This window comes from Staurois parvus, unplaced genomic scaffold, assembly GCF_062004578.1.
Source record: "Staurois parvus isolate SC_StPar_1 unplaced genomic scaffold, SC_StPar_1.0 ptg002460l, whole genome shotgun sequence".
In the NCBI taxonomy this organism is placed as follows: Eukaryota; Metazoa; Chordata; class Amphibia; order Anura; family Ranidae; genus Staurois; species Staurois parvus.
The window spans coordinates 72,961-91,149 of NW_028320256.1; the positions used below are offsets into that span (position 1 = coordinate 72,961).

Consider the following 18,189-nt stretch of genomic DNA (forward strand, 5'->3'; position numbering starts at 1 on the left):
TTGTGCAAAATCGGAGGTTGAGAGTATTCTGAATTGAGCTAGGAAACGCCTAGGAGCTTCCTCTCAGTCATGGGACTTACAGCAGCAAGTTGGGAATGTGTTCCAAGCTTGAAAACATCACATCTGTAGCAATTCCAAATTGTGGGAGAAAGCTAAATCTTCTGCTTTGAAGAGTTTAGCTTACCAATGTTGATGGGAACCCCTATCGCTTGATTCAAATAATGCTTTGTGAAAGCAGCCAGTGGCTTTAGTCTCTGAACTTCCCAAAGGACATGGTGAGAATCTAGCTAAACGCTCAGCCAATATCCATAACACTGAACTTCTCGCTTCTTTTTCCAAAGAGCTTTCTTCAGTTCTTTTAAACCTGGCCCTGGGAGGAGGAAGTCAACATAAAGAAACTATTACAGCAGCACGTAAAAGGAGAACATGAAATTTTGTTGATGGTAGGCTGGCATCTCGACTGATCCTCCTAATCAATGATTGTCTTTGTCATTGACTTAAAGCAATATGTCAAACATTTTTAGAATGAGGTCAACAATGGCACCTTGCATGTCTTAATCTTCAAAGGATTCCCTGTGGTTTAATTTGAAAGTTGGAAACTAGAAAAAGTGAGCATCAAAACTCAATAAAAAAATATATGTCCACTGTAGCTTACTTTTTTTTGAAAAATGTTAAGAAGTTTTTTTGAAATATCAGTATGTTGAAAGATTGCTAGTTAAAGAACAAGTATCTTTTTCTGCTAGAAAAATCTGTTGGCCTTTCAGACCTTCTGACAACACTTTCCAGATATATGCTACTTTTACTTTTTCCCAGGTAAAGGCCCAAAAGCCAAAAGCGGATTTTCACCTTGATAAATAGATTTAAAAAAGAGAATACCGATTGTTTCATCAATACATTTTTCATATTAACGTATTGGCCTCTTCAATATATTTACGACATGTTATGGCAGCGGTTTCACAATTTCTCTTTTTCACTAATCAGGACTTTTTTTTTTCTCTTGTACAGGCTTGGTGAAGTTAATAATATTGTTGATTTTGAAATACTTTGCATTTTCCTCTCAAAAGGGAGCTGTAGAAAGGCGATTGTGCAAAAGTGGAGAGAGAGTAATCTGAATTGGGTTAGGAAACACCTGGGAGCTTCCTCTCAGTCATTGGACTTACAGTAGCCAGCCGTGAGTCTGTTCCAAGCTTGACAACATCGCATCTGTAGCAATTTCATATTGTGAGGGAGAGCTACATCTTCTGCTTTGAAGAACCAAGCTTACCAAGGTTGATGGGAACCCACTTGCTTGATTCAAGCAATGCTCTGTGAGAGCAGCCAGTGGCTTTAGTCTCAGACCTTACCCAAGGACATTGTGAGGAGTGACCCAAGCACTCTGCCAGTATCCTCAGCACTGAACTTTCCTCCATGGTTTCAAAACAGCTTTCTGCACTTCTTTTAAACCTCGCCCTGGGAGAGGGTAGTCAATATAAGGAGACTCTTACAAAAGCACGTAGAACGAGAAAATGAATTTTTGTTGACGGTGGACTTGCATCTTGAATGATCCTCCTAATCAATGGCTGCCTGTATCATTGACATAAAAGAATATACAAAATATTTTCAGAACGAGGTCAACAATGACACCTTGCATTTATTCATCTTCATAGGATTCCTTGTGGACTTATTTGAAGGTTGGAAACTAGAAAAATCGAGCATCAGAACTCTATGAAAAATATCTTTCCACTTTAGCTTACTTTTTGCTTTGAAAAATGGTAAGAATGTATGTTTGAAATATCAGTACATTGAAAGATTGCAAGCCAAAGAACATTGTAGATTTTTATGCTTCGAAATCTGTTGGCCTTTCAGACCATCTTACAACACGCTCCAGATGCATGCTTCTCTTACTTTTTCCCCATGTAAAGGACAAAAAGCCAAAAGGGGAATTTCATCTTGGTCAATATATTTAAAAAATGAGAATACTGCCTGTTTCATCAATACATTTTTCATATTATTCTGTTTGTCTCTTCAATATTTACACGACATGTTACGGCAGAGGTTTCGTGATTTTTCTTTTTCCGTAGATCAGGACACTTTTTTTTTTTCATGTAGAGGCTTGTTAAAGTAAAGAACATTGATGATTTTGAATTAGCAATATTGCACTTTCCTCCCAAAAGAGAGCTGTAGACAGGTGATTGTGCAAAATCGGAGGTTGAGAGTATTCTGAATTGAGCTAGGAAACGCCTAGGAGCTTCCTCTCAGTCATGGGACTTACAGCAGCAAGTTGGGAATGTGTTCCAAGCTTGAAAACATCACATCTGTAGCAATTCCAAATTGTGGATGAAAGCTATATCTTCTGCTTTGAAGAGTTTAGCTTACCAATGTTGATGGGAACCCCTATCGCTTGATTCAAATAATGCTTTGTGAAAGCAGCCAGTGGCTTTAGTCTCTGAACTTCCCAAAGGACATGGTGAGAAACTAGCTAAACACTCAGCCAATATCCATAACACTGAACTTCTCGCTACTTTTACCAAAGAGCTTTCTTCAGTTCTTTTAAACCTGGCCCTGGGAGGAGGAAGTCAACATAAAGAAACTATTACAGCAGCACGTAAAAGGAGAACATGAAATTTTGTTGATGGTAGGCTGGAATCTCGACTGATCCTCCTAATCAATGATTGTCTTTGTCATTGACTTAAAACAATATGTCAAACATTTTTAGAATGAGGTCAACAATGGCACCTTGCATGTCTTAATCTTCAAAGGATTCCCTGTGGTTTAATTTGAAAGTTGGAAACTAGAAAAAGTGAGTATCAGAACTCAATAAAAAAATATATGTCCACTGTAGCTTACTTTTTTTTGAAAAATGGTAAGAAGTTTTTTTGAAATATCAGTACATTGAAAGATTGCTAGTTAAAGAACAAGTAGCTTTTTCTGCTAGAAAAATCTGTTGGCCTTTCAGACCTTCTGACAACACTTTCCAGATATATGCTACTTTTACTTTTTCCCAGGTAAAGGCCCAAAAGCCAAAAGTGGATTTTCACCTTGATAAATAGATTTAAAAAAGAGAATACCGATTGTTTCATCAATACATTTTTCATATTAACGTATTGGCCTCTTCAATATATTTACGACATGTTATGGCAGCGGTTTCACAATTTCTCTTTTTCACTAATCAGGACTTTTTTTTTTCTCTTGTACAGGCTTGGTGAAGTTAATAATATTGTTGATTTTGAAATACTTTGCATTTTCCTCTCAAAAGGGAGCTGTAGAAAGGCGATTGTGCAAAAGTGGAGAGAGAGTAGTCTGAATTGGGTTAGGAAACACCTGGGAGCTTCCTCTCAGTCATTGGACTTACAGTAGCCAGCCGTGAGTCTGTTCCAAGCTTGACAACATCGCATCTGTAGCAATTTCATATTGTGAGGGAGAGCTACATCTTCTGCTTTGAAGAACCAAGCTTACCAAGGTTGATGGGAACCCACTTGCTTGATTCAAGCAATGCTCTGTGAGAGCAGCCAGTGGCTTTAGTCTCAGACCTTCCCCAAGGACATTGTGAGGAGTGACCCAAGCACTCTGCCAGTATCCTCAGCACTGAACTTTCCTCCACGGTTTCAAAACAGCTTTCTGCACTTCTTTTAAACCTCGCCCTGGGAGAGGGAAGTCAACATAAGGAGACTCTTACAAAAGCACGTAGAACGAGAAAATGAATTTTTGTTGACGGTGGACTTGTATCTTGAATGATCCTCCTAATCAATGGCTGCCTGTATCATTGACATAAAAGAATATGCAAAATATTTTCAGAACGAGGTCAACAATGACACCTTGCATTTATTCATCTTCATAGGATTCCTTGTGGACTTATTTGAAGGTTGGAAACTAGAAAAATCGAGCATCAGAACTCTATGAAAAATATCTTTCCACTTTAGCTTACTTTTTGCTTTGAAAAATGGTAAGAATGTATGTTTGAAATATCAGTACATTGAAAGATTGCAAGCCAAAGAACATTGTAGATTTTTATGCTTCGAAATCTGTTGGCCTTTCAGACCATCTTACAACACGCTCCAGATGCATGCTTCTCTTACTTTTTCCCCATGTAAAGGACAAAAAGCCAAAAGGGGAATTTCATCTTGGTCAATATATTTAAAAAATGAGAATACTGCCTGTTTCATCAATACATTTTTCATATTAATCTGTTTGTCTCTTCAATATTTACACGACATGTTACGGCAGAGGTTTTCGTGATTTTTCTTTTTCCGTAGATCAGGACACTTTTTTTTTTCATGTAGAGGCTTGTTAAAGTAAAGAACATTGATGATTTTGAATTAGCAATATTGCACTTTCCTCCCAAAAGAGAGCTGTAGACAGGTGATTGTGCAAAATCGGAGGTTGAGAGTATTCTGAATTGAGCTAGGAAACGCCTAGGAGCTTCCTCTCAGTCATGGGACTTACAGCAGCAAGTTGGGAATGTGTTCCAAGCTTGAAAACATCACATCTGTAGCAATTCCAAATTGTGGGAGAAAGCTATATCTTCTGCTTTGAAGAGTTTAGCTTACCAATGTTGATGGGAACCCCTATCGCTTGATTCAAATAATGCTTTGTGAAAGCAGCCAGTGGCTTTAGTCTCTGAACTTCCCAAAGGACATGGTGAGAAACTAGCTAAACACTCAGCCAATATCCATAACACTGAACTTCTCGCTACTTTTACCAAAGAGCTTTCTTCAGTTCTTTTAAACCTGGCCCTGGGAGGAGGAAGTCAACATAAAGAAACTATTACAGCAGCACGTAAAAGGAGAACATGAAATTTTGTTGATGGTAGGCTGGAATCTCGACTGATCCTCCTAATCAATGATTGTCTTTGTCATTGACTTAAAACAATATGTCAAACATTTTTAGAATGAGGTCAACAATGGCACCTTGCATGTCTTAATCTTCAAAGGATTCCCTGTGGTTTAATTTGAAAGTTGGAAACTAGAAAAAGCGAGTATCAGAACTCAATAAAAAAATATATGTCCACTGTAGCTTACTTTTTTTTGAAAAATGGTAAGAAGTTTTTTTGAAATATCAGTACATTGAAAGATTGCTAGTTAAAGAACAAGTAGCTTTTTCTGCTAGAAAAATCTGTTGGCCTTTCAGACCTCCTGACAACACTTTCCAGATATATGCTACTTTTACTTTTTCCCAGGTAAAGGCCCAAAAGTCAAAAGCGGATTTTCACCTTGATAAATAGATTTAAAAAAGAGAATACCGATTGTTTCATCAATACATTTTTCATATTAACGTATTGGCCTCTTCAATATGTTTACAACATGTTATGGCAGCGGTTTCACAATTTCTCTTTTTCACTAATCAGGACTTTTTTTTTTCTCTTGTTCAGGCTTGGTGAAGTTAATAATATTGTTGATTTTGAAATACTTTGCATTTTCCTCTCAAAAGGGAGCTGTAGAAAGGCGATTGTGCAAAAGTGGAGAGAGAGTAGTCTGAATTGGGTTAGGAAACACCTGGGAGCTTCCTCTCAGTCATTGGACTTACAGTAGCCAGCCGTGAGTCTGTTCCAAGCTTGACAACATCGCATCTGTAGCAATTTCATATTGTGAGGGAGAGCTACATCTTCTGCTTTGAAGAACCAAGCTTACCAAGGTTGATGGGAACCCACTTGCTTGATTCAAGCAATGCTCTGTGAGAGCAGCCAGTGGCTTTAGTCTCAGACCTTCCCCAAGGACATTGTGAGGAGTGACCCAAGCACTCTGCCAGTATCCTCAGCACTGAACTTTCCTCCACGGTTTCAAAACAGCTTTCTGCACTTCTTTTAAACCTCGCCCTGGGAGAGGGAAGTCAACATAAGGAGACTCTTACAAAAGCACGTAGAACGAGAAAATGAATTTTTGTTGACGGTGGACTTGTATCTTGAATGATCCTCCTAATCAATGGCTGCCTGTATCATTGACATAAAAGAATATGCAAAATATTTTCAGAACGAGGTCAACAATGACACCTTGCATTTATTCATCTTCATAGGATTCCTTGTGGACTTATTTGAAGGTTGGAAACTAGAAAAATCGAGCATCAGAACTCTATGAAAAATATCTTTCCACTTTAGCTTACTTTTTGCTTTGAAAAATGGTAAGAATGTATGTTTGAAATATCAGTACATTGAAAGATTGCAAGCCAAAGAACATTGTAGATTTTTATGCTTCGAAATCTGTTGGCCTTTCAGACCATCTTACAACACGCTCCAGATGCATGCTTCTCTTACTTTTTCCCCATGTAAAGGACAAAAAGCCAAAAGGGGAATTTCATCTTGGTCAATATATTTAAAAAATGAGAATACTGCCTGTTTCATCAATACATTTTTCATATTAATCTGTTTGTCTCTTCAATATTTACACGACATGTTACGGCAGAGGTTTCGTGATTTTTCTTTTTCCGTAGATCAGGACACTTTTTTTTTTCATGTAGAGGCTTGTTAAAGTAAAGAACATTGATGATTTTGAATTAGCAATATTGCACTTTCCTCCCAAAAGAGAGCTGTAGACAGGTGATTGTGCAAAATCGGAGGTTGAGAGTATTCTGAATTGAGCTAGGAAACACCTAGGAGCTTCCTCTCAGTCATGGGACTTACAGCAGCAAGTTGGGAATGTGTTCCAAGCTTGAAAACATCACATCTGTAGCAATTCCAAATTGTGGGAGAAAGCTATATCTTCTGCTTTGAAGAGTTTAGCTTACCAATGTTGATGGGAACCCCTATCGCTTGATTCAAATAATGCTTTGTGAAAGCAGCCAGTGGCTTTAGTCTCTGAACTTCCCAAAGGACATGGTGAGAAACTAGCTAAACACTCAGCCAATATCCATAACACTGAACTTCTCGCTACTTTTACCAAAGAGCTTTCTTCAGTTCTTTTAAACCTGGCCCTGGGAAGAGGAAGTCAACATAAAGAAACTATTACAGCAGCACGTAAAAGGAGAACATGAAATTTTGTTGATGGTAGGCTGGAATCTCGACTGATCCTCCTAATCAATGATTGTCTTTGTCATTGACTTAAAACAATATGTCAAACATTTTTAGAATGAGGTCAACAATGGCACCTTGCATGTCTTAATCTTCAAAGGATTCCCTGTGGTTTAATTTGAAAGTTGGAAACTAGAAAAAGCGAGTATCAGAACTCAATAAAAAAATATATGTCCACTGTAGCTTACTTTTTTTTGAAAAATGGTAAGAAGTTTTTTTGAAATATCAGTACATTGAAAGATTGCTAGTTAAAGAACAAGTAGCTTTTTCTGCTAGAAAAATCTGTTGGCCTTTCAGACCTCCTGACAACACTTTCCAGATATATGCTACTTTTACTTTTTCCCAGGTAAAGGCCCAAAAGTCAAAAGCGGATTTTCACCTTGATAAATAGATTTAAAAAAGAGAATACCGATTGTTTCATCAATACATTTTTCATATTAACGTATTGGCCTCTTCAATATGTTTACAACATGTTATGGCAGCGGTTTCACAATTTCTCTTTTTCACTAATCAGGACTTTTTTTTTTCTCTTGTACAGGCTTGGTGAAGTTAATAATATTGTTGATTTTGAAATACTTTGCATTTTCCTCTCAAAAGGGAGCTGTAGAAAGGCGATTGTGCAAAAGTGGAGAGAGAGTAGTCTGAATTGGGTTAGGAAACACCTGGGAGCTTCCTCTCAGTCATTGGACTTACAGTAGCCAGCCGTGAGTCTGTTCCAAGCTTGACAACATCGCATCTGTAGCAATTTCATATTGTGAGGGAGAGCTACATCTTCTGCTTTGAAGAACCAAGCTTACCAAGGTTGATGGGAACCCACTTGCTTGATTCAAGCAATGCTCTGTGAGAGCAGCCAGTGGCTTTAGTCTCAGACCTTCCCCAAGGACATTGTGAGGAGTGACCCAAGCACTCTGCCAGTATCCTCAGCACTGAACTTTCCTCCACGGTTTCAAAACAGCTTTCTGCACTTCTTTTAAACCTCGCCCTGGGAGAGGGAAGTCAACATAAGGAGACTCTTACAAAAGCACGTAGAACGAGAAAATGAATTTTTGTTGACGGTGGACTTGTATCTTGAATGATCCTCCTAATCAATGGCTGCCTGTATCATTGACATAAAAGAATATGCAAAATATTTTCAGAACGAGGTCAACAATGACACCTTGCATTTATTCATCTTCATAGGATTCCTTGTGGACTTATTTGAAGGTTGGAAACTAGAAAAATCGAGCATCAGAACTCTATGAAAAATATCTTTCCACTTTAGCTTACTTTTTGCTTTGAAAAATGGTAAGAATGTATGTTTGAAATATCAGTACATTGAAAGATTGCAAGCCAAAGAACATTGTAGATTTTTATGCTTCGAAATCTGTTGGCCTTTCAGACCATCTTACAACACGCTCCAGATGCATGCTTCTCTTACTTTTTCCCCATGTAAAGGACAAAAAGCCAAAAGGGGAATTTCATCTTGGTCAATATATTTAAAAAATGAGAATACTGCCTGTTTCATCAATACATTTTTCATATTAATCTGTTTGTCTCTTCAATATTTACACGACATGTTACGGCAGAGGTTTCGTGATCTTTCTTTTTCCGTAGATCAGGACACTTTTTTTTTTCATGTAGAGGCTTGTTAAAGTAAAGAACATTGATGATTTTGAATTAGCAATATTGCACTTTCCTCCCAAAAGAGAGCTGTAGACAGGTGATTGTGCAATATCGGAGGTTGAGAGTATTCTGAATTGAGCTAGGAAACGCCTAGGAGCTTCCTCTCAGTCATGGGACTTACAGCAGCAAGTTGGGAATGTGTTCCAAGCTTGAAAACATCACATCTGTAGCAATTCCAAATTGTGGGAGAAAGCTATATCTTCTGCTTTGAAGAGTTTAGCTTACCAATGTTGATGGGAACCCCTATCGCTTGATTCAAATAATGCTTTGTGAAAGCAGCCAGTGGCTTTAGTCTCTGAACTTCCCAAAGGACATGGTGAGAAACTAGCTAAACACTCAGCCAATATCCATAACACTGAACTTCTCGCTACTTTTACCAAAGAGCTTTCTTCAGTTCTTTTAAACCTGGCCCTGGGAGGAGGAAGTCAACATAAAGAAACTATTACAGCAGCACGTAAAAGGAGAACATGAAATTTTGTTGATGGTAGGCTGGAATCTCGACTGATCCTCCTAATCAATGATTGTCTTTGTCATTGACTTAAAACAATATGTCAAACATTTTTAGAATGAGGTCAACAATGGCACCTTGCATGTCTTAATCTTCAAAGGATTCCCTGTGGTTTAATTTGAAAGTTGGAAACTAGAAAAAGCGAGTATCAGAACTCAATAAAAAAATATATGTCCACTGTAGCTTACTTTTTTTTGAAAAATGGTAAGAAGTTTTTTTGAAATATCAGTACATTGAAAGATTGCTAGTTAAAGAACAAGTAGCTTTTTCTGCTAGAAAAATCTGTTGGCCTTTCAGACCTTCTGACAACACTTTCCAGATATATGCTACTTTTACTTTTTCCCAGGTAAAGGCCCAAAAGTCAAAAGCGGATTTTCACCTTGATAAATAGATTTAAAAAAGAGAATACCGATTGTTTCATCAATACATTTTTCATATTAACGTATTGGCCTCTTCAATATGTTTACAACATGTTATGGCAGCGGTTTCACAATTTCTCTTTTTCACTAATCAGGACTTTTTTTTTTCTCTTGTACAGGCTTGGTGAAGTTAATAATATTGTTGATTTTGAAATACTTTGCATTTTCCTCTCAAAAGGGAGCTGTAGAAAGGCGATTGTGCAAAAGTGGAGAGAGAGTAGTCTGAATTGGGTTAGGAAACACCTGGGAGCTTCCTCTCAGTCATTGGACTTACAGTAGCCAGCCGTGAGTCTGTTCCAAGCTTGACAACATCGCATCTGTAGCAATTTCATATTGTGAGGGAGAGCTACATCTTCTGCTTTGAAGAACCAAGCTTACCAAGGTTGATGGGAACCCACTTGCTTGATTCAAGCAATGCTCTTTGAGAGCAGCCAGTGGCTTTAGTCTCAGACCTTCCCCAAGGACATTGTGAGGAGTGACCCAAGCACTCTGCCAGTATCCTCAGCACTGAACTTTCCTCCACGGTTTCAAAACAGCTTTCTGCACTTCTTTTAAACCTCGCCCTGGGAGAGGGAAGTCAACATAAGGAGACTCTTACAAAAGCACGTAGAACGAGAAAATGAATTTTTGTTGACGGTGGACTTGTATCTTGAATGATCCTCCTAATCAATGGCTGCCTGTATCATTGACATAAAAGAATATGCAAAATATTTTCAGAACGAGGTCAACAATGACACCTTGCATTTATTCATCTTCATAGGATTCCTTGTGGACTTATTTGAAGGTTGGAAACTAGAAAAATCGAGCATCAGAACTCTATGAAAAATATCTTTCCACTTTAGCTTACTTTTTGCTTTGAAAAATGGTAAGAATGTATGTTTGAAATATCAGTACATTGAAAGATTGCAAGCCAAAGAACATTGTAGATTTTTATGCTTCGAAATCTGTTGGCCTTTCAGACCATCTTACAACACGCTCCAGATGCATGCTTCTCTTACTTTTTCCCCATGTAAAGGACAAAAAGCCAAAAGGGGAATTTCATCTTGGTCAATATATTTAAAAAATGAGAATACTGCCTGTTTCATCAATACATTTTTCATATTAATCTGTTTGTCTCTTCAATATTTACACGACATGTTACGGCAGAGGTTTCGTGATTTTTCTTTTTCCGTAGATCAGGACACTTTTTTTTTTCATGTAGAGGCTTGTTAAAGTAAAGAACATTGATGATTTTGAATTAGCAATATTGCACTTTCCTCCCAAAAGAGAGCTGTAGACAGGTGATTGTGCAAAATCGGAGGTTGAGAGTATTTTGAATTGAGCTGGGAAACGCCTAGGAGCTTCCTCTCAGTCATGGGACTTACAGCAGCAAGTTGGGAATGTGTTCCAAGCTTGAAAACATCACATCTGTAGCAATTCCAAATTGTGGGAGAAAGCTATATCTTCTGCTTTGAAGAGTTTAGCTTACCAATGTTGATGGGAACCCCTATCGCTTGATTCAAATAATGCTTTGTGAAAGCAGCCAGTGGCTTTAGTCTCTGAACTTCCCAAAGGACATGGTGAGAAACTAGCTAAACACTCAGCCAATATCCATAACACTGAACTTCTCGCTACTTTTACCAAAGAGCTTTCTTCAGTTCTTTTAAACCTGGCCCTGGGAGGAGGAAGTCAACATAAAGAAACTATTACAGCAGCACGTAAAAGGAGAACATGAAATTTTGTTGATGGTAGGCTGGAATCTCGACTGATCCTCCTAATCAATGATTGTCTTTGTCATTGACTTAAAACAATATGTCAAACATTTTTAGAATGAGGTCAACAATGGCACCTTGCATGTCTTAATCTTCAAAGGATTCCCTGTGGTTTAATTTGAAAGTTGGAAACTAGAAAAAGCGAGTATCAGAACTCAATAAAAAAATATATGTCCACTGTAGCTTACTTTTTTTTGAAAAATGGTAAGAAGTTTTTTTGAAATATTAGTACATTGAAAGATTGCTAGTTAAAGAACAAGTAGCTTTTTCTGCTAGAAAAATCTGTTGGCCTTTCAGACCTCCTGACAACACTTTCCAGATATATGCTACTTTTACTTTTTCCCAGGTAAAGGCCCAAAAGTCAAAAGCGGATTTTCACCTTGATAAATAGATTTAAAAAAGAGAATACCGATTGTTTCATCAATACATTTTTCATATTAACGTATTGGCCTCTTCAATATGTTTACAACATGTTATGGCAGCGGTTTCACAATTTCTCTTTTTCACTAATCAGGACTTTTTTTTTTCTCTTGTACAGGCTTGGTGAAGTTAATAATATTGTTGATTTTGAAATACTTTGCATTTTCCTCTCAAAAGGGAGCTGTAGAAAGGCGATTGTGCAAAAGTGGAGAGAGAGTAGTCTGAATTGGGTTAGGAAACACCTGGGAGCTTCCTCTCAGTCATTGGACTTACAGTAGCCAGCCGTGAGTCTGTTCCAAGCTTGACAACATCGCATCTGTAGCAATTTCATATTGTGAGGGAGAGCTACATCTTCTGCTTTGAAGAACCAAGCTTACCAAGGTTGATGGGAACCCACTTGCTCGATTCAAGCAATGCTCTGTGAGAGCAGCCAGTGGCTTTAGTCTCAGACCTTCCCCAAGGACATCGTGAGGAGTGACCCAAGCACTCTGCCAGTATCCTCAGCACTGAACTTTCCTCCACGGTTTCAAAACAGCTTTCTGCACTTCTTTTAAACCTCGCCCTGGGAGAGGGTAGTCAACATAAGGAGACTCTTACAAAAGCACGTAGAACGAGAAAATGAATTTTTGTTGACGGTGGACTTGTATCTTGAATGATCCTCCTAATCAATGGCTGCCTGTATCATTGACATAAAAGAATATGCAAAATATTTTCAGAACGAGGTCAACAATGACACCTTGCATTTATTCATCTTCATAGGATTCCTTGTGGACTTATTTGAAGGTTGGAAACTAGAAAAATCGAGCATCAGAACTCTATGAAAAATATCTTTCCACTTTAGCTTACCTTTTGCTTTGAAAAATGGTAAGAATGTATGTTTGAAATATCAGTACATTGAAAGATTGCAAGCCAAAGAACATTGTAGATTTTTATGCTTCGAAATCTGTTGGCCTTTCAGACCATCTCACAACACGCTCCAGATGCATGCTTCTCTTACTTTTTCCCCATGTAAAGGACAAAAAGCCAAAAGGGGAATTTCATCTTGGTCAATATATTTAAAAAATGAGAATACTGCCTGTTTCATCAATACATTTTTCATATTAATCTGTTTGTCTCTTCAATATTTACACGACATGTTACGGCAGAGGTTTCGTGATTTTTCTTTTTCCGTAGATCAGGACACTTTTTTTTTTCATGTAGAGGCTTGTTAAAGTAAAGAACATTGATGATTTTGAATTAGCAATATTGCACTTTCCTCCCAAAAGAGAGCTGTAGACAGGTGATTGTGCAAAATCGGAGGTTGAGAGTATTCTGAATTGAGCTAGGAAACGCCTAGGAGCTTCCTCTCAGTCATGGGACTTACAGCAGCAAGTTGGGAATGTGTTCCAAGCTTGAAAACATCACATCTGTAGCAATTCCAAATTGTGGGAGAAAGCTATATCTTCTGCTTTGAAGAGTTTAGCTTACCAATGTTGATGGGAACCCCTATCGCTTGATTCAAATAATGCTTTGTGAAAGCAGCCAGTGGCTTTAGTCTCTGAACTTCCCAAAGGACATGGTGAGAAACTAGCTAAACACTCAGCCAATATCCATAACACTGAACTTCTCGTTACTTTTTCCAAAGAGCTTTCTTCAGTTCTTTTAAACCTGGCCCTGGGAGGAGGAAGTCAACATAAAGAAACTATTACAGCAGCACGTAAGTGGAGAACATGAAATTTTGTTGATGGTAGGCTGGAATCTCGACTGATCCTCCTAATCAATGATTGTCTTTGTCATTGACTTAAAACAATATGTCAAACATTTTTAGAATGAGGTCAACAATGGCACCTTGCATGTCTTAATCTTCAAAGGATTCCCTGTGGTTTAATTTGAAAGTTGGAAACTAGAAAAAGCGAGTATCAGAACTCAATAAAAAAATATATGTCCACTGTAGCTTACTTTTTTTTGAAAAATGGTAAGAAGTTTTTTTGAAATATCAGTACATTGAAAGATTGCTAGTTAAAGAACAAGTAGCTTTTTCTGCTAGAAAAATCTGTTGACCTTTCAGACCTCCTGACAACACTTTCCAGATATATGCTACTTTTACTTTTTCCCAGGTAAAAGCCCAAAAGTCAAAAGCGGATTTTCACCTTGATAAATAGATTTAAAAAAGAGAATACCGATTGTTTCATCAATACATTTTTCATATTAACGTATTGGCCTCTTCAATATGTTTACAACATGTTATGGCAGCGGTTTCACAATTTCTCTTTTTCACTAATCAGGACTTTTTTTTTTCTCTTGTACAGGCTTGGTGAAGTTAATAATATTGTTGATTTTGAAATACTTTGCATTTTCCTCTCAAAAGGGAGCTGTAGAAAGGCGATTGTGCAAAAGTGGAGAGAGAGTAGTCTGAATTGGGTTAGGAAACACCTGGGAGCTTCCTCTCAGTCATTGGACTTACAGTAGCCAGCCGTGAGTCTGTTCCAAGCTTGACAACATCGCATCTGTAGCAATTTCATATTGTGAGGGAGAGCTACATCTTCTGCTTTGAAGAACCAAGCTTACCAAGGTTGATGGGAACCCACTTGCTTGATTCAAGCAATGCTCTTTGAGAGCAGCCAGTGGCTTTAGTCTCAGACCTTCCCCAAGGACATTGTGAGGAGTGACCCAAGCACTCTGCCAGTATCCTCAGCACTGAACTTTCCTCCACGGTTTCAAAACAGCTTTCTGCACTTCTTTTAAACCTCGCCCTGGGAGAGGGAAGTCAACATAAGGAGACTCTTACAAAAGCACGTAGAACGAGAAAATGAATTTTTGTTGACGGTGGACTTGTATCTTGAATGATCCTCCTAATCAATGGCTGCCTGTATCATTGACATAAAAGAATATGCAAAATATTTTCAGAACGAGGTCAACAATGACACCTTGCATTTATTCATCTTCATAGGATTCCTTGTGGACTTATTTGAAGGTTGGAAACTAGAAAAATCGAGCATCAGAACTCTATGAAAAATATCTTTCCACTTTAGCTTACTTTTTGCTTTGAAAAATGGTAAGAATGTATGTTTGAAATATCAGTACATTGAAAGATTGCAAGCCAAAGAACATTGTAGATTTTTATGCTTCGAAATCTGTTGGCCTTTCAGACCATCTTACAACACGCTCCAGATGCATGCTTCTCTTACTTTTTCCCCATGTAAAGGACAAAAAGCCAAAAGGGGAATTTCATCTTGGTCAATATATTTAAAAAATGAGAATACTGCCTGTTTCATCAATACATTTTTCATATTAATCTGTTTGTCTCTTCAATATTTACACGACATGTTACGGCAGAGGTTTCGTGATTTTTCTTTTTCCGTAGATCAGGACACTTTTTTTTTTCATGTAGAGGCTTGTTAAAGTAAAGAACATTGATGATTTTGAATTAGCAATATTGCACTTTCCTCCCAAAAGAGAGCTGTAGACAGGTGATTGTGCAAAATCGGAGGTTGAGAGTATTTTGAATTGAGCTGGGAAACGCCTAGGAGCTTCCTCTCAGTCATGGGACTTACAGCAGCAAGTTGGGAATGTGTTCCAAGCTTGAAAACATCACATCTGTAGCAATTCCAAATTGTGGGAGAAAGCTATATCTTCTGCTTTGAAGAGTTTAGCTTACCAATGTTGATGGGAACCCCTATCGCTTGATTCAAATAATGCTTTGTGAAAGCAGCCAGTGGCTTTAGTCTCTGAACTTCCCAAAGGACATGGTGAGAAACTAGCTAAACACTCAGCCAATATCCATAACACTGAACTTCTCGCTACTTTTACCAAAGAGCTTTCTTCAGTTCTTTTAAACCTGGCCCTGGGAGGAGGAAGTCAACATAAAGAAACTATTACAGCAGCACGTAAAAGGAGAACATGAAATTTTGTTGATGGTAGGCTGGAATCTCGACTGATCCTCCTAATCAATGATTGTCTTTGTCATTGACTTAAAACAATATGTCAAACATTTTTAGAATGAGGTCAACAATGGCACCTTGCATGTCTTAATCTTCAAAGGATTCCCTGTGGTTTAATTTGAAAGTTGGAAACTAGAAAAAGCGAGTATCAGAACTCAATAAAAAAATATATGTCCACTGTAGCTTACTTTTTTTTGAAAAATGGTAAGAAGTTTTTTTGAAATATTAGTACATTGAAAGATTGCTAGTTAAAGAACAAGTAGCTTTTTCTGCTAGAAAAATCTGTTGGCCTTTCAGACCTCCTGACAACACTTTCCAGATATATGCTACTTTTACTTTTTCCCAGGTAAAGGCCCAAAAGTCAAAAGCGGATTTTCACCTTGATAAATAGATTTAAAAAAGAGAATACCGATTGTTTCATCAATACATTTTTCATATTAACGTATTGGCCTCTTCAATATGTTTACAACATGTTATGGCAGCGGTTTCACAATTTCTCTTTTTCACTAATCAGGACTTTTTTTTTTCTCTTGTACAGGCTTGGTGAAGTTAATAATATTGTTGATTTTGAAATACTTTGCATTTTCCTCTCAAAAGGGAGCTGTAGAAAGGCGATTGTGCAAAAGTGGAGAGAGAGTAGTCTGAATTGGGTTAGGAAACACCTGGGAGCTTCCTCTCAGTCATTGGACTTACAGTAGCCAGCCGTGAGTCTGTTCCAAGCTTGACAACATCGCATCTGTAGCAATTTCATATTGTGAGGGAGAGCTACATCTTCTGCTTTGAAGAACCAAGCTTACCAAGGTTGATGGGAACCCACTTGCTTGATTCAAGCAATGCTCTGTGAGAGCAGCCAGTGGCTTTAGTCTCAGACCTTCCCCAAGGACATCGTGAGGAGTGACCCAAGCACTCTGCCAGTATCCTCAGCACTGAACTTTCCTCCACGGTTTCAAAACAGCTTTCTGCACTTCTTTTAAACCTCGCCCTGGGAGAGGGTAGTCAACATAAGGAGACTCTTACAAAAGCACGTAGAACGAGAAAATGAATTTTTGTTGACGGTGGACTTGTATCTTGAATGATCCTCCTAATCAATGGCTGCCTGTATCATTGACATAAAAGAATATGCAAAATATTTTCAGAACGAGGTCAACAATGACACCTTGCATTTATTCATCTTCATAGGATTCCTTGTGGACTTATTTGAAGGTTGGAAACTAGAAAAATCGAGCATCAGAACTCTATGAAAAATATCTTTCCACTTTAGCTTACCTTTTGCTTTGAAAAATGGTAAGAATGTATGTTTGAAATATCAGTACATTGAAAGATTGCAAGCCAAAGAACATTGTAGATTTTTATGCTTTGAAATCTGTTGGCCTTTCAGACCATCTCACAACACGCTCCAGATGCATGCTTCTCTTACTTTTTCCCCATGTAAAGGACAAAAAGCCAAAAGGGGAATTTCATCTTGGTCAATATATTTAAAAAATGAGAATACTGCCTGTTTCATCAATACATTTTTCATATTAATCTGTTTGTCTCTTCCATATTTACACGACATGTTACGGCAGAGGTTTCGTGATTTTTCTTTTCCGTAGATCAGGACACTTTTTTTTTTCATGTAGAGGCTTCTTAAAGTAAAGAACATTGATGATTTTGAAATAGCAATATTGCACTTTCCTCCCAAAAGAGAGCTGTAGATAGATGATTGTGCAAAATCGGAGGTTGAGAGTATTCTGAATTGAGATAGAAAACACCTAGGAGCTTCCTCTCAGTCATGGGACTTACAGCAGCCAGTTGGGAATGTGTTCCAAGCTTGAAAACATCACATCTGTAGCAATTCCAAATTGTGGGAGAAAGCTATATCTTCTGCTTTGAAGAGTTTAGCTTACCAATGTTGATGGGAACCCCTATCGCTTGATTCAAAATAATGCTCTCCCTCTACAAATCTGCCTTCCTCACTTACACCTCCTCCCTCCACGCCGCCAAGCAGGCTTACTTCGTAAACCTGATTAACACCCTCTCCTCCTGCCCTCGCCAACTCTTCTCCACCTTCAACTCCCTGCTCTCTCCCCCCCCTCCTCCACTCAGTACCTCACTCACCGCCCACGAGATTGCCACTCATTTCCACAATAAAATTGATGCTATCCGTCAGGACATAGTCAACTCGCAATCTACCTCCCCACCTAGCCTCCCCCCCCCCTATCTCCCCCTCATCTCTTCCCTCCTCTGACCTCGCAACCGCACTGCCCCCCTCCACACCCAAGACCCCGCTTACCGTAACCCCACCAGCTCTGCACTCCTTCAGCCCTGCTACCACTGAGGAAGTCACCAGGGTCTTCTCTGAAGCCCGCCTCACTACCTGCCCCCTAGACCCTATCCCCTCTCGACTCCTCCAGTCACCCCCCTCTTCCCTCATGTGCTCCCTCACCCACATCTTCAATCTCTCCCTCTCTACCGGCGTATTCCCCTCCCCCCTAAAGCATGCGCACATCACCCCCATACTCAAAAAGCCCTCCCTGGACCCCTCTGACCC

The 18,189-nt window shown here is 38.6% G+C and overlaps 16 non-coding genes across 16 annotated transcripts; all 16 read right to left on the bottom strand.

Annotated features, from left to right (window-relative positions):
* Nucleotides 1-12: 12 nt before the first annotated feature.
* Nucleotides 13-330, bottom strand: LOC149430787 (Nuclear RNase P). Its single transcript, XR_016309399.1, has one exon.
* A 764-nt stretch (nucleotides 331-1,094) lies between these two features.
* LOC149430788 (Nuclear RNase P) lies at nucleotides 1,095-1,407 on the bottom strand. Its single transcript, XR_016309441.1, has one exon.
* Nucleotides 1,408-2,183: 776 nt separating this feature from the next.
* On the bottom strand, nucleotides 2,184-2,501 carry LOC149430789 (Nuclear RNase P). Its single transcript, XR_016309394.1, has one exon.
* A 762-nt stretch (nucleotides 2,502-3,263) lies between these two features.
* Nucleotides 3,264-3,580, bottom strand: LOC149430790 (Nuclear RNase P). Its single transcript, XR_016309437.1, has one exon.
* Nucleotides 3,581-4,354: 774 nt separating this feature from the next.
* Nucleotides 4,355-4,672, bottom strand: LOC149430791 (Nuclear RNase P). The gene has a single exon (XR_016309463.1).
* Nucleotides 4,673-5,434: 762 nt separating this feature from the next.
* Nucleotides 5,435-5,751, bottom strand: LOC149430792 (Nuclear RNase P). The gene has a single exon (XR_016309448.1).
* A 773-nt stretch (nucleotides 5,752-6,524) lies between these two features.
* Nucleotides 6,525-6,842, bottom strand: LOC149430793 (Nuclear RNase P). Its single transcript, XR_016309462.1, has one exon.
* A 762-nt stretch (nucleotides 6,843-7,604) lies between these two features.
* LOC149430794 (Nuclear RNase P) lies at nucleotides 7,605-7,921 on the bottom strand. Its single transcript, XR_016309459.1, has one exon.
* A 773-nt stretch (nucleotides 7,922-8,694) lies between these two features.
* On the bottom strand, nucleotides 8,695-9,012 carry LOC149430795 (Nuclear RNase P). The gene has a single exon (XR_016309464.1).
* Nucleotides 9,013-9,774: 762 nt separating this feature from the next.
* On the bottom strand, nucleotides 9,775-10,091 carry LOC149430796 (Nuclear RNase P). The gene has a single exon (XR_016309422.1).
* A 773-nt stretch (nucleotides 10,092-10,864) lies between these two features.
* LOC149430797 (Nuclear RNase P) lies at nucleotides 10,865-11,182 on the bottom strand. Its single transcript, XR_016309411.1, has one exon.
* Nucleotides 11,183-11,944: 762 nt separating this feature from the next.
* LOC149430798 (Nuclear RNase P) lies at nucleotides 11,945-12,261 on the bottom strand. The gene has a single exon (XR_016309427.1).
* A 773-nt stretch (nucleotides 12,262-13,034) lies between these two features.
* Nucleotides 13,035-13,352, bottom strand: LOC149430799 (Nuclear RNase P). The gene has a single exon (XR_016309410.1).
* A 762-nt stretch (nucleotides 13,353-14,114) lies between these two features.
* LOC149430800 (Nuclear RNase P) lies at nucleotides 14,115-14,431 on the bottom strand. The gene has a single exon (XR_016309423.1).
* A 773-nt stretch (nucleotides 14,432-15,204) lies between these two features.
* On the bottom strand, nucleotides 15,205-15,522 carry LOC149430801 (Nuclear RNase P). The gene has a single exon (XR_016309412.1).
* A 762-nt stretch (nucleotides 15,523-16,284) lies between these two features.
* LOC149430802 (Nuclear RNase P) lies at nucleotides 16,285-16,601 on the bottom strand. The gene has a single exon (XR_016309425.1).
* Between the last annotated feature and the right edge of the window lie 1,588 nt (nucleotides 16,602-18,189).